This window comes from Myotis yumanensis, unplaced genomic scaffold, assembly GCF_028538775.1.
Source record: "Myotis yumanensis isolate MYYU_CA2020_CCGP unplaced genomic scaffold, mMyoYum1.0.hap1 SCAF_21, whole genome shotgun sequence".
Taxonomy (NCBI): Eukaryota; Metazoa; Chordata; class Mammalia; order Chiroptera; family Vespertilionidae; genus Myotis; species Myotis yumanensis.
Window position 1 is genome coordinate 10673247 of NW_027223772.1, and position 15624 is coordinate 10688870.

Sequence of the window (15624 nt, forward strand, 5' to 3'; positions counted from 1 at the left end):
CCAGGCATTGTTGGCTACCTCTTAGAGTTGCTGTGAAGATTGAATGTGGATGTGGTCAGTTATGTGAAACATTTTATACTCATTAAAACTATTATTTCCTAATCTGCAAAATGCAGAGATTCAATCAGGGAATTTGAACAGTCCCTGCATTAGCTTCCTGACGCTGCCATAATAAGGTACCGCAGAGTGGGTGACTTGAAACAACAGACGTTTGTTCTCTCACATTTCTGACAGCCAAGGTGTTGACAGGGCTGTGCTTCCTTCAAAGGCGCTAGGGGAGCATCTTCTTTGTCTCTTCCATCGTCCGGTGGCTCCAGGAGTTCCTCCACTTGTTGGCTGTATCACTCTAGCCCCTGCTTCTCTTTAGCATCACCGTCTCCTCTGTGTGACCCAAATCTCTCTGCCTTTCTCTTATAGGGCCCTCCTGGGTAATCATGGATGAGCTTATCTCAACATCCTTAATTACATCTGCTAAGACCCTTTTTCCAAGTAAGGCCACATTTAGAAGTTCTGGGTGAACATATCTTTGGGAAGGGGGGGGCCACCATTCAACCCACTATAATTCACTTTAGCATAATTGCCCTAATATTTTGTTCTGGATGTCAACATTTGGTCTAAATTTAAATCAGTAAGACTTGTATATTGAGTAGTATAAAAACTGTGACCAGCCCTGCCTCATGTGGCTCAGCTGGTTGGGCATAGTCAGTTTGATTCCCAATTAGGGCACATGCCCTGGCTGTGGGCTCCATTCCCAGTAGGGGGTGAGCAGGAGGCAGCCAATCAGTGTTTCATTCTCACTTGTTTGTCTCCCTCAGCCTTTCCCTACTCTCTCTCTCTAAAAATAAAAATTAAAAAAATCTTTAAAAAAGAACTATGACCAAATATGACATTCTAATATTGTCTGAGAATATATATATTTTTGATACCTCCATATAAAAATATCCTCAATAATTTGCCACTGTGAGAGTAGGGGATATATATAGGACAAAAACTTATTGATGACAAGTGTATACCATCTAGACAAAAAAATAACATTTTCAACCAGACTGTGGCACCATAATAACAACAAAAATTTGGTTAACAAGGAGTTGTTTTTTAAAAAATATATATTTTATTGATTTTTTACAGAGAGCAGTAGAGAGTGATAGAGAGTTAGAAACATCGATGAGAGAGAAACATGGATTAGCTGCCTCCTGCACACTCCCTACTGGGTATGTGCCCACAACCAAGGTACATGCCCTTGACTGGAATCGAACCTGGGACCCTTGAGTCTGCAGGCCAATGCTCTATCCACTGAGCCAAACCAGTTAGGGCAAGGAGTTGGTTTTAATTAAGACATCTGGAGGAGTGACTGTCACCACTGAGCCAAGTTTATTAGAATTGGTGTCCCTGAATTAGTGACTTTTGGATTTCTTCTTCAGCTGGCAGATGTCTGCTAGTCTAAAAAGCTACAGTAGAGGGTAGAAAGAGAAAGATGTTAGAAAGAATGTTCCTCATAGACAACAGTGGCTCATTGTACTTCCTTTACAGATAGTCATTAAAATTATGCAACTATTGGGATGTCCCCATGTTCGCTGATCCTAATTTTAGAGATTGAGCCACTGAGGAAGTCTAAGGACATAGGATGTGTCATCAGAGCCACCACCACCACCAGATTTAATTCAGCATAAACTGGACCGAAGATGAGCGAGTCTATTTTCAGACAATCTGTTATAAAGGAAGGATTAGGTCAATAGCATGAGTCATCAAGGTGGCCAGATTTCATATTACCTGCAGCTTGTGGACTAGTAAGGTCAGAACAGACTCTCTCTCCCCTACCCCCTTGCTCTAGATTTTCCAAGGCATAGACAAGGGAAGTTGCTGGGTTGGTGACCACCTGACATGTTCTCTCTGTCCTTCCTGTGTCCCCTGGACCACTCCCTAGTTCCAGAACATCTATTCATCAATAGTTGGCTGGCAGAAGAACCATATCTTCTCTGATGTGGTACATATACAGCCAGTCTGTGCTTTCTGGGGGCTATGGAGGTGGTAGCCTGGACCTGGGAGAGCAGATTTCTGGCTCTGATGGTTGTGCTCTTGGGACTTGTGCTGTGTGTCTTTAGTTTGCATTCTCCGTCCTTCTCTAGCTGCTGTAGGCCCTGGGAGGGTGACCTCTGGTTTCTAGTTGGGTGTGGCCAATGCAGAACCTCTGAAAGATAGAGTGAAGTGAAGTCAGTGCATTTTATTCATGTCACTTCAGGGTCACCACAGGCAGGCCACATACCGCAGCCCAAGTTCTCAGCTCCTGACTGGCAGCCCCCTCCACCCTTCCCTCTATGTGTGGGTTTTGTAACCTTCAGGCCTAGGGGTAGTAGTGCAGTTCTCCCGGTCCCTACTCACTCTGGGGTATTGGACCCTCTCTCATAGCTTTGCCTCTGCCCATGGCCTTATCAACAGACCCTTTAAGAAATTCTGAAACTTCCTATTTTGAGTGTGCCATTGGTTTCCCACGGATACCTCAACTGATGCAGCTCCTTCATTTATAAAAATTACAAGATAATTCCCATCTTATGATAACTTCAGGATTAAACAGGATAAGGCATAAAAAGCACTCAGCATAATTATGTGCTCAGTAAATGATAGCTCAAGATCTATTTCAGAGTGGAGCAGATATTGTGCATCAATTCAAATGAATTCACTTCAGTCCTACCAATATTTATTAGGTCCCCACTAGGGGAAAGTCATGGAACCAGCCATTTCCCAGGTCACAGAGATGCATTAGCAAAGTCATCACAGCCTCCTTCTTCAGAGAACTCACAACCAACAGCTTCATTTTTCTCTCTCCCTCCCTCGCCCCCCCCCCCCCCCACATACAATTATCATTTGCCAAATATTTACTGAGAGCCTACAGTGATCAGGGTCCTCTGTTAATAATACTTGGGGATAAAATGGTTATCAGACACCTCTGATCTTAGAGTGTGAACAGTCCGGTGGGAGGAAAGAGGCACCGATCATAACCGCATCAGTGAGTATGTTTTACAAACTGATAGGAGGTTCTGAAGGAAGAAAAGTTGTTTCTGTAAACTACAAAACCTGGCCTGGACCCAGGCTTTTTGCTAATGACATGATATTGGCCATGGTACACGGAGGAGTAGGACTGAGCCAAGCAAAAGGCAGGTAGAGAAGAATGTTACACACAGAAAAAAAACCATGTGCAAAGATCCCGTGGAGGGAAGGGCACCATTCTTATGGACTAGAAAGAGGAAAGGAGCGACTGGTGGTGGAATATGGGAGAGATGAGCAGGGGCCAGACGACCCAGACTCTGTAGGCCAAGGTCAACATTGTGGTCTTTATTTAAAACACACATAGAAACAAACAACGCTATTGGGATATTTTAAACATGGGGAGTTCACGATCATTTCGAGGTTTGAAAAAGTCACTTCAGCTGCAACAAAGAGAATAAGATAGATATGAGAAGAGCAGTTAGGGGGCTTTTGCCATAGTCTGGGTGAAAGGTGAGCTTGGACTGGAGGGGTACCAGAGGAACTGAAGAGAACTGGACCAATCCAAAAGACATTAACAAGGCAAAATGAACAAGAAATTTGGTGGTTGGTTACATATAGGGGATGAGGAAAGGAACTATCAAAGAAAAATCCTAGGTTTCTGTCTGATTGGTCATGTCATCATCCAAGAGATGAAATATTGGATAAAGATTTGGTTTGGTGTGGAGGGGGTGAGAAGACCATAAGTACAGTCTTGAGTTTGGCCTGCCTTTTGAGACATCTAGATGAAGAAGCAGCTGGAACTGATGACACCAAATGTTGGTGAGGATGTGAAGCAACAGGAACTCTCATACATTGCTCGTGGAAATGCAAAATGGTACAACCACTCTGGAAGGCAGGTTGGTGGTTTGTTACAAAACTAAACATAGTCTTACTATACAATCCATCATTCACCCTCCTTGGTATTTACTCAAAGGAGTTGAAAATGTATATCCATATAAACCTGCAGAAGGATGTTTATAGCAGCTTCTAAATCTAGGAAGCAACCAAGATGTCTTTCAGTAGGTGAATGGTTAAATAAAATGAGGTACTTTGAGACTATGGAATATTATTCAGCACTAAAAAGAATTATCATGTCTTGAAAAGTCATGGAGGAAACTCAATGCATATTACTAAGTGAAGGAAGCCAATCTGAAATTGCTACATTCGTGCAGGATTCCAACTACATGACATGCTGGAAAAGGCAAAACTATCCATAGTAATAAAAGTGTAATATGCTAATTAGACTGGATGTCCTTCTGGACCACCTTCCAGACGAAGCTGGGGCTGCAAGGGACGCCTGGGTCCTGGGTGCTGGCAGCCGAGGGAAGGCAGGCCTACTCTTGACGAATTTCATGCATTGGGCCTCTAGTGGAGACAATAAAAAGATCAGTGGTTGCATAGGGTGAGGTAGTGAGAGGGATGAATAGGCAGAGCACAGGCAATTTTTAAAGCAGTGAGAATGTTTTGTATAATATTATCATGATGAACATAGGTCATTATATGTTTGGTCCAAACCCTAGAATATACAACACAAGAGTGAACCATAATGTAATCTATGGACTTTGAGTGTTAATATGTCAAGATGGGTTCATCCTCTGTACCAAGTGTACCAGTCTGGTAAATGAAGTTGATAACGGGATAGCTATGCATGTGTGTGGTGGGGGGTATATAGGAAATCTCTATATCTTCCCCTCAATTTTGTTATGGATCTAAAGCTGCTATTTAAAAAGTCTTTATAAAAATGAAGCAGTTGGATATAGGAGACTGGAGCTCCAAGGGGCAAACTGAGATGGAGATTGGAGTTTAGTAATCTTTAGAAAACAGATAGTAATTAAAGCTATTGACTGGCCTTGGGAGACTACTTACTGGCAGGATCCATAAAGAACTCCAGAGAGGTCCAAGCCAGAGGGTGTGTGACAAAGAAACCAAGACAGTGTTGCAAGAAAAGGGAGCAGTCAACAATGTCTAATGTTCCTGGGAAGCCAAAAGGAGAACTGAAAAATTTCTGTTGAGCTTAGGAAAGTGAAAGTCATCAGTGATCTGGAAAGAGTTCCTTTAAAGGGCAAATAGAAGTCAAAGCTAATTTGCAGATGGTTGAGGAAATAAAAGGGATTTTTATACTCATTGACCCTTTTTTTCATTTTCTCAAGAGATTTGACTGTGAAGTGGTAGCTGGAGAGATAAAGGGGCCAAGGGAAAAGTTTGTTTGTTCTTTTAAGATGTGAGGGATTTGAACACCTTTAACTGGTAATAAGATAGATCTATTTGAGAGGAGGTAGTTGAATAGGAGAAGACAGGTAAACAGTAGGACAGGTTTGCTGAGAAGGCAAGTGGGTGGCTCCAAAGCTTAGATGCAGGATTGGTGTTAGGAGGAGGGAGGGAGGATTGGATGAGGACAGAGATAGTGAGATTGCTAGCTAAAGCAAGAAAAGTTGAAAAGCTCCTACCTGAAGTTTTAATCAGTGAAGTTGGATGTGTGGGACTGGAGGTTTGAGTATAGGTGAGTGAATCAATTGGAGAAATGTCCAACAGAGTTGAGAGCAAAGTATGGCTTTATGAACTGATAGTGAGCCCCATGTATTTGGTTGTGTGTGGCTTGCCTAGAATGTCATTGAAATGAAGCCTTATGGGACCTATGCTGGAAAGGGCTGGAACAAAGAGAGTATTGGATTAGGAAAAGGTAAAGAATGACTAGCAACCCTGAGTTCACTCCTTACTTTGTCCATGAACACTTTCACAATTATCTTGGGGAGACTTGATTCTGCCTTCCTCCTGGTTCCTAAAGTATCTATGTATGGATCATCTGTCATCTGATACAATAGTTATTTGTATTTATGACATTCAATAAATATTTATTGAACTTACCATGTGCTGTCAAAGAATAAAACAAAGACCATCAGAGCCATACTGAAATACAATAATAAGAATAATCCTATCTAATAATAGAGAAACATGGTAATTAACTGTAACTTCGCTACCCTTCCCATTGGCTAATCAGGACGATATGCAAATTAACTGCCAACCAAGATGACCGCCGGCAGCCAGGCAGCTGAAGCGAACAGGAGGCTTGCTTGCTCCAGTGACGGAGGAAGCCAAGGTTCCCCGCCTGCCGCTGCTGGCCTCTGAGCTTGCAGTCTAAGAAACAATGTAGCAAATATAGAAGCTAAACAAAACCCAGAAACCTGCTTTCAGCCAGCCAGGATCTCAGAGCTGGAGTCGCAACAAAGTTTCATATCTTGAAGGTAAACAAAGCCCAGAAACCTGCTTTAGCAGCCAAGGTCTCAGAGCTGGAGCCGAGCCTCAGAGCTAAAGCCAGCTCTCAGCTCCAGTGACAGCCATAGAAGGTAAATAAATCCCAGAATAAAAAAAAGAAAGAAAAAAAGGAGAGGTTGAGAGCTTCAGTCACCCGCCAGCCTGAAAACGGCCCTCAGCCCCTCACCCAGACTGGCCAAGCACCCCAGTGGGGACCCCCACCCTGAAGGGGGTGTGACCAGCTGCAAACAGCCATCATCCCCTCATCCAGGCTTGCCAGGCACCCAATTGGGACCCCCACCCTGATCCAGGACACCCTTCAGGGCAAACCAGCCGGCCCCCACCCGTGTACTAGGCCTCTATCCTATATAGTAAAAGGGTAATATGCCTCCCGGCACTGGGATCAACGGAGCCGCGAGGCCTCCCGGCCTGGAATCAGCAGAGCCTCAAGGCCTCCTGAACCTGGGATCAGCTGAGCAGCGAGGCCTCACTGCCCCTGTGTCAAGCAGAGACGCGAGGCCTCCCAGCACTGGGATCAGCAGAGCCACGAGGCCTCCTGGCCCCTGGAGCAGCGTGACAGGTGGCAGCGCCCAAACCCCCTGATCGCCCTGCGGCTCTGTGTGTGACAGGGGGCGGGGCCACAATCTCCCTATCCGCCCTGCTCTGTTCGTGACAGGGGAAGGCGCCCCAACCCCCTGATCGGCCCTGCTCTGTGCCTGATAGGTGGGAGCTCCCCTACCCCCTGATCGGCCCTGCTCTGTGTATGACAGGGTGTGGTGCCCCAACCCCCCCATGGGCCCTGCTCTGTGTGTGACGGGGTAGAGCCACAACCTCCCCATTGGCCCTGCTCTGAGTGTGACAGGGGGCAGCGCCCCAACCCCCTGATCTGCCCTGCTCTGTGCGTGAGAGGGGGTGGCGCCGCAACCTCCCCATCGACCCTGCCTTGAGTGTGACAGGGGGCGGCGCCCCAACCCCCCAATCGGCCCTGCTCTGAGCCTGACCAGGGGCTGTGGGGCAGGCACCTAGGGATTGGGCCTGCCCTCTGCCACCCGGGAGCGGGCCTAAGCCAGCAGGTCGTTATCTCCCGAGGGGTCCCAGACTGTGAGAGGGCACAAGTTGGGCTGAGGGATACCCGCCCCCCGCCAGTGCACAAATTTTTGTGCACTGGGCCTCTAGTAGTAATAATAATAGCAATAAGTTGGGTTTATTTACTTGCACCATGGGAGGAAAGGCAAGCAGAAGTGCAGGCAGCTGTTGTGAACCAAGCAGGGCAGCATGGAAGAGGGAACAGGGGAGTTTCAGCTGAAATGTGGGGTTTGGTGACATGTGGTAGTGGCCTTAAATCTCCTGCCCAGGAGTTGGGTTATATTTTTCCCTGGACAATGGGGAGCCATTGAGAAGTTTTGTAATGAGAACCTGACAAAATCTGACTACCTTCAAGAGAAGCATTGAGGGCAGAGATAAAAGACAAAGGGACCAAGACTGGTGAGAAGGGAGGAGATGGGAGAACTGGTTCAGAAGCAGAACAAAGGTGCCCGATTGGATGTGGGGCCCAGGCATGTAGCAGGGCCAAGACTACTCTGAGATTTTGGGTCTGTGTGATCAGACAAGCAGCCATGTCATCTTGCCCAAATACTGTCCTCAGAGTTCCAGATTTATTCCAAATGGTGCCTAAAGTGTAGGGGCCTCTGAGTATTTCAGTACCTATGGATTCAATCATTATAATTCTTCCACTTGAAGCCTTTATGAAGTCAAGACCCTCGTAGCTCAGTTGTTTGATTAGAGCATCATCCTAATACATCAAGGTTTCAGGTTTGGTCCCCAGTCAGGGCACATATAGGAATAAACCAATGAGTGCATAAATAAGTAGAATAACAAGGGTTTCATCAGGAGTGGGACGTCCTGGACTACTTGAACCTGGAGACTTGACACCTTTAACACAGCGAGGAATCTCAGGTACCCAGGTACTATTAGCTTCACAGACAATTTTGCCGCTGCCTTCAAGGGAATAACCCTGGTTGCATTTAAATTCAACCTCTGCTTTGTAGTAATATTTTTTTCGAAATCCTGACACCAGCTCTCCATCAGGGAGTGACGGGTAGTCACATCTGATCACTTTACACTCAGGAGGGTCACTGCTCCATTTGTTTGGCCCAGAACAAATCAGTTTGTTCTCTCCAACAAGTGAGTATTCATCTGGTCCACCGGAAGGCTTACAGCTGTAAGTGACTACTTCATTATATTCAAATGTATCCTTGTGGCTATTGCTGAATGTTCCATTTTCTATTTGTTGAGGTGGTTGACACAAAATCTTTTCACACTGTGGGGAGTCACCACTCCAAACCACATTATTCCCATCTCCAGCAAGTTCACAACGTAGAACTCGTGTTCCAACTAAGTGATAGCCCACATTACAAGAATAGTGAGCCTGTGCACCAAACTGAAAAGTTCCTTCTAGGCGGCCATTTATGGGCTCTGCTAGCGGTGGGCATGATTTTCTTGTACAGGCCTCCCGGAGAGGAGGTGCCCACGTGCCATCAGGCTGACAAACAGTAGTGGTGGGAAGAACAAGAGGAACAATAATCCTGTATCCTAGGCGACACTCATATTCTACTGCGAACCCAGCACCTACAGGGGGCACAGGATTACCCTTGGCTTTCATAGAGGCATATGTTGGTATCTTATCACAGGCATCAGTGGATGCGGGTAACCAGAGCGCGAGTGTCACCAAAAGATTCCCAACGAAGTGGCTCCAAGAAGAGAAGGGACGGTGACGAGGTGCCCTCCGAGGCCCGCAAGAAGCCGTCATTTTCCGGGAGGTGAGCGGGCAACCGTTGACCAGCACCCGACTCAGCAACCCGGAGAGATTCCAGAAGCCTTGAAGGCGGAACCTCAATGGGCATGGCCTGGACCACGCCCGAGCCTAAGTGACGCTAGGGGGCGGGGCCAATAGCGGACCGCAAGGCGGGGCCTCGGCCAGGAGGGAAAGGGGCGTCTACTCTCAATTTCGGTATTTATCGTGGGCGGATACAAATACTGCAGGCCAGACCCCACCTGCAGTAGCAGCGGTCTACAGAACAACAGCCAAACTCCTTATTCTCATGCTCAACCCCTCTGCAGTCTCAGGCTTGCTGACTGTTCTCACATTGAAACTCTCCACGTTGTCTTCCTGTGCTTTACCCACTGACTCTCAAACTCACTTTCGGCTTTGTCGTGTTCCATTCTGGCTACCAAGCCTCCGTACCTATCTAAAGCCTAACAATGATAGCGGCAGCAGTTCTGGATTGGACATCTACTCATTCTAGGCACTGAACTTTAATTCACGATTTCACTGAATCTGTGCAATAGGTAAAGTGCTACTATTTGTGATTATTTACATCTTTTATAAACTACGGCAGCTCTAGTGTTATCCCTATAATAACAATATTGGCTAGGGAATAGTCACCTATCTAGTCAGTAAGAGTCCAACACTGGATTTTGGCTGGAACCAGGGGGAAAGCCGAGCTGGTAGAACACAGGTCCGGAAATGCCCGTGGCCATGTGTGCTCCTTCGAGGGGAGAGATGTCTGGGTGATGACACAGAGAAAGGGAAAGCTGATGATGCAGAGGCCGACTCCTGCTTCTCGCCCAGTTCCAGTCTTTGCTTATTTGAGTGGATGCTGTGACATGCCACCCAGTTCCTCACTGTAAACAAAGAAATCGCTCTCCAGCTCCTGGGACTATTGCTTGCAGAAGAGAGCCACCTCTCCTGTGCTATGCCCCTTCCCCAAGCAGTCTGTAACCACTGGCAGGCTGGCATGGGGATACAGGTCCTGGCCCCCTTACCCCAACTCAAGACAACTCTTATCCCAGCTTCGCAGGTCCTGGCAGGACTGGCTGAGCCCTTTGTTGCCACTGCAACATCCCCCTCTGCCCCACCCTGCTGCTGCACAAATCAGCCTGTTCCTAGGTTATCAGCAGGGATAAGAAAAGAAAGCTAATTCTTCAGATAGGAGAATGGGCCATTCCTGTGACAAAGGCTGGAGCAAATGGGGAAGAGGAGGGAATCATAGAAATAGAACAGGGTGTGGGAAGGAGCTGCCAGAAATCAATGGGTCCAAAGCAGGAGGGGAAGAACTTCAAACCTTTCCCATATGAAGAATAATTGAAGGAACTGGAGAGAGACATTTAGTGGAGAAGTAAAGATTTAGGAGGAATATGACAGCAGCCCTCACATATTTCACAGGCAATCAAGTAGAAGATGGATTAAATTCATTCGGCGGGGTCTCCCTCTTCTGCCTTGACCGGCTACAGTCCATTTTCACATATCTAGGTGAGGTCATAGCACTTTCCAGTCAAACACCGTCCAGTGACTTCTCACCACACTACGAAGAGAACCCACATGTCTTGCGATGACCTGCAAGGTCCTTCCTAATCTGGCCCTTGCCTTCCTTCCCAAGTCCTTCTCCTGTGGCTCTTCCATCTCCCACCCTTCTGGTCACACTGGCTATCTTCTTGCTGTTCCTTGAATATGCCAGCCCAGCTGTACCTCGGGGCCTTCGCACCTGCTGCTTTCTTTGCTTTTTCTCCTATAAGTTCTTTTATGAGCTCTTCCTTTGCCCCATTCCTTCCGATGTCCGGTCTTTATATATATTATTGATTTCAGAGAGGAAGGGACAGGGAGATAGAAACATCAATAATGAGTGAGAATATTGATTGGCTGCCTCCTGCATGCCCCAAACTGGGATCCAGCCTGCAACCCCAGCATTTTCCCTGACTGGGAATCGAACCGTGACCTCCTGGTTCATAGGTCGATGTTCAACCACTGAGCCATGCCAGCTGGGCTGATGTCCAGTCTTAAATCAAAGTCATGTCCTAAGAACTCTTCCCCTAATTAGCTTGTACCTCAATGCTGTTTTGTGTTCTTTGTAGCATTCTTTGCTCCCTGAAATGATTTTGTATCTTTGTTTATTATGAGATTCTGTTTCCTGATTATCTCTTTCACAAAGAATGTAAGCCTCATATGGACAGAGATGTGTCTGTCCCATTCACCACCATAACCTCAGCATGTGGTATGGTTTGGCACATAGCAGGTGCTCACTAACTATTTGTTGAGTGAAAGAACAAATGAGCACGAGCTTAAGAAGTACCTCTAGAGCTAATGGATGGACAATTCATAGAGCAGAACTTTTTTTTTTTTTTTGCAAAAAGTTCTATTTTTTCCATTTGGTCCAATGCATGAGAGAGGGCTCAGGGTGGTTAAAAGAATGGCTAATGGTTTTGGGGAGCGGCTCGGGCAAAAACCAGATCCCAGGGGAATGCAGAGGGGCTCCTCAAAAGCCTCTGAGCTCCAACGGCTCCTAGTCTTGCTTGAGGGTGAACTTTTTGAAGAGATACTTGCCCAGCAGTATCAATGGCAAGATTTTGAAGTTCTTCCCCTCCTGCTTCGGACCCATTGACTTCTGGCAGCTCCTTCCCACACCCTGTTCTATTTCTATGATTCCCTCCTCTTCCCCATTTGCTCCAGCCTTTGTCACAGGAATTTTCCATTTGCCTATCTGAAGAATTAGCTTTCTTTTCTTATCCCTGTTGATAACCTAGGAACAGGCTGATTTTTGCACCCAGGGGGCTGGCCAGGCTATGGAGGTGAGTCAGGTGGTCGTCCATCTTCTTGATGAGTTTCACCTCCTGCTCCAGGAAGTGGTTCTGCAGGAAGTTGCCGAGCTGAGGGTCTGCAGGTAGAACCCAGGGCCTGCAGATCCAAAGGGCCTGGTTCAGATTCCTCTCCAAGCCCATGGCAGCTTCTCTGTAAGCCTGAGTTTTGCCCACTCATCTTGAGGGGGCAGCAGCACATCCTGGAAGAGGATGCAGCCACCGAGTTGGCTTTGCATCTCTTAGAGATGCTCATCGCCCTCTCACTTCTGCTTCTCCATCAAGCAGAAGAAGTGGACAACGCCCTCGGGAGCCACATCATCACTGTGGAAATAGAAGCCCAGAGAGAGTAGGTGTGGGGCCTGCAGGCTGGCCAGACGCTTGGCGGCAGCTTCCACCTCAGTGGAATAATTCTGAAGAATTTTGGCAATAGGAAGTTAAGTTAAAAAAAAACAAACCACAAAATGGTGTTGGCTGGTCTCGGAGGCTGAGGATGGCTGAGGAGGTTCTGAAGGTGGTGACTGGAAAAGACAGGAGGGTGGTCGGAGGGTGGAAGAAGGAGCATCCCTGGGTCTGTTCAGAGCCAGCGGCCAGGGCACTGCCACAGAGCAGTCAGCAGGCTTGGCCACGACAGCCACTTCTGCCACTTCTGCCACTTAGCAGAGAACCGGCAGGCCCGTGGGAACGTGGGGTTTGGAATCAGACAGTCCAGGGTTTGAGTCTTGGCTCTGCTGCTTCCTGGCTGGCCACAGGCCTTGGACAAGTCCTTTAACCTTCAGAAACCTCAGTCCCCTCATCTGTAAAAAGCAGGGGTACCAGCCACTCATGGGGTTCTGGGTTGATTAAAGCAAGTGCTGGGCATTTAACAAGGGCCCGATAGGTCTTAACCCTACAGCTGGGTGGTTTAGCTCCTGCTGCTCCGGAGATCACAGGTCCTGTCTCCATGGCCAGCATGAGGCTGCTTGGGCCACTGGAGCTAGGGCAGGGTGGCTACCATCCCTCTCTCAGCATTTCTTCCCCTGTCACACTCACTAACTGCCCTCCTGGGGAAATAAGCAGAAGTGCCCCGGGTACAGGGGGCATGGGGGCGGTGAGTGATCATTCCGACTGTTACTTCTCAACTTCCTGCTTCTGACACACACCGGAGCTGACCTCTGTGTTGGAGCCGGTGAGGAAGTGGGTGATCCTGTTTCTACACAGGCCTTAGAGCTGTTACCAAATTGGTAACATCGCACACACGCTCAAATCTGCCCTGTTGTGTGAACTGGAGTGTGTTTGTGATGAGAGAGGAGGAGAAGTCATGGAAGCCAGCAAGGAGCAGCTATGCAATGGGGGTGGGTGGAGGCGGGAGGGGGAAATCCCATGGTGCAGGTGCCCGCCTTCCTCTGGTCCAGCACCTTCCTCAGTCTCTGGTTAATGCCCAGGTGATGGGTTATGCATCTCGTCCCTGAAGAGAGCTCATCACAGTCTCCCACACGGTGCAGGAGCCATAACTGCACATGCAGATGCAGCGGAGGCTATTTATTTCCATGTCCCTTCAGCCCTTTTTGATGTCAAGGGAACTTGTTTACTTCTGTTCAGATGGAAACAATTGACACTTTTCATATGAAGAAGGGAACACGTGCAGAGCATGGTTGACTTCAGGCTGGGCACGCTTCTTAAACACTTCACCTGCATTGCTGGTGTAATCCCATGAGGCAGCTACAATCTCTAGCACAAATCCACAGGTGAGTGCACTGTTGCTCACGAGGTCGGTAACGAGCACACATTCACACAGCTAGTGAGGGGCAAGGCCAGGCTCTGACCCAGGCCTTCTAGCTCTGCACACTGACCACCATGCGTCTTGGCCTCTTCCTAAGGGGATGGTTTACCTTGGAGGTGGTGGGCTCCCCATCCCTGTGGATGGCAGCCATCAGTCACTGAGCTAGACAGATGTCTCTTCCAGGTGTTTCGTGTGTCCACTCAGAGCTGAGCACTCTGCCAACATCTCTCATGTCATGCTCATGCCATCCCTGCTGCCTAGAGCCGTCGTCGGCAAACCGAGGCTCGAGAGCCACATGCGGCTCTTTGGCCCCTTGAGTGTGGCTCTTCCTAAGCCTTAGGAGTACCCTAATTAAGTTAAGAACAATGTAACTACCTATACAGTTTAAGTTTAAAAAATTTGGCTCTCAAAAGAAATTTTTATCTTTGTACTGTTTATATTTGGCTCTATTGACTAATGAGTTTGCCGACCACTGGCCTAGAGCAATCACCCCACTTTATAGATGAACAAATTGAGATTGAAGAGATTGCATAACGGCGGAGGCTTCCAGGCTGGGAGGGCTGGAGCTGGGAATCCAGCAGGACTGCTCAACCCCGATCCTGAGCTCTTCATTTCTTACCAGGGGTGGTTTCCAAGGGATTAACTTCAGGAGGGCTGGGTCGGACTAGTTAGCTGTGATGGTCCTGGCTGGTCTAAGATCCCAAGGGACTAAACATTTCACACTTAAAGGGGTAAACTCCTAAACAGAGCTGCTATAACTAGTGGCTAGGCCAAAAATATTAGTCATCACATTTCAGGTTTTATATTTAAGGAAATATTTCTCTTCCGAAGCTCCCCACCCCTGAAAAGCTCCCCAAGGAGCAAAGAGTAAGTGGACTTTAAAGTACCTGCTCTCTCTCTCTCTCTCTCTCTCTCTCTCTCTGGAGGATCAACCCCCTCTTGAGCTACAAAGAGACAGGAACCATCTATCCTGGTGGCACCACCATGCGCCTTCATCCAGGGTCCCCATCTGACAACCCAACCCGCCATCAGCACACCAGGCAGGTCCCCACCGTGGAACCAGAGGTCAGTGTTCAGGTCTGTCTCGCTGGCCTCAGCTGTGGCACTACGCACAGGGGTCAGCCTGGCTCCCTGACTCACATTCTTTCCTTGGCTCCTGAAAGCCACACCTCTTGGCTTTCAGCCGACCCCTCCCTTCCTTGGCACTTTATCGCTTCTAGTTTCACGGCTCCAACCACCATCCATCAGCAAGGTTTTCCAATGTCTATCTCCAGTGTGGGCTTCTCCGAATTCCAGGCTCACAAACCTGACCATCTACTTGACATCCCCTTGGGTGTCTAATAGGCATTTCAAATTTAGTGTATCCCATAATTAATCCCCCCCTCCCCATAACGCACCCCCCCCGCCCCCCCCCCCCACCCGTCTTCTAGGTGAGGGCAGTCCACCTTTCCAGGTGCTCAGGCTCCAATTAACCTGTCAGCTGGACCTCAGGCCAGAATCCAGCCAGTTCTCCCCATTCCCCCACCACCTCCCTGGATCACCATCTCTCAGCAACCTCAAGAGCATCCGCCTGCTCTCTATGTCTAATTTAACAGCAGCCAGAGTGTGAAGACGGGCAGATCATGCGTCTCCTCTGTTGCAAGCTCTCCAGTGGTTTCCTCCCAGTGGAACTCAAACCTCACCAGGCCCCCCTAATCTCCCCCCCCCCCCCCCACCACACACACACTTATCTCCTCTACTCCCCCCTGGCTAGCTCTGCTCCAGCTCCACTGGTCTCCAGGCCATTCCTCAAAAGCGCCACACACTCTCTCCCCTCAGGCCCTGAACTTCTGACTTTTCTCTCCATGGAAAACACTCCTCCCCTCTCCACTGGCTCCTGCCTCACTTCCTGTAGCTCTTGGCTCAGATGTCACTTTCTCAGTGAAGTTTGTCCTGACTCCTCTAGTTAACACCCC

General features: G+C 48.1%; 1 pseudogene; it reads right to left on the bottom strand.

The window, feature by feature from the left end:
- Positions 1 to 8101: 8101 nt before the first annotated feature.
- Positions 8102 to 9088, bottom strand: LOC138998925 (membrane cofactor protein pseudogene; annotated as a pseudogene).
- Positions 9089 to 15624: the final 6536 nt, after the last annotated feature.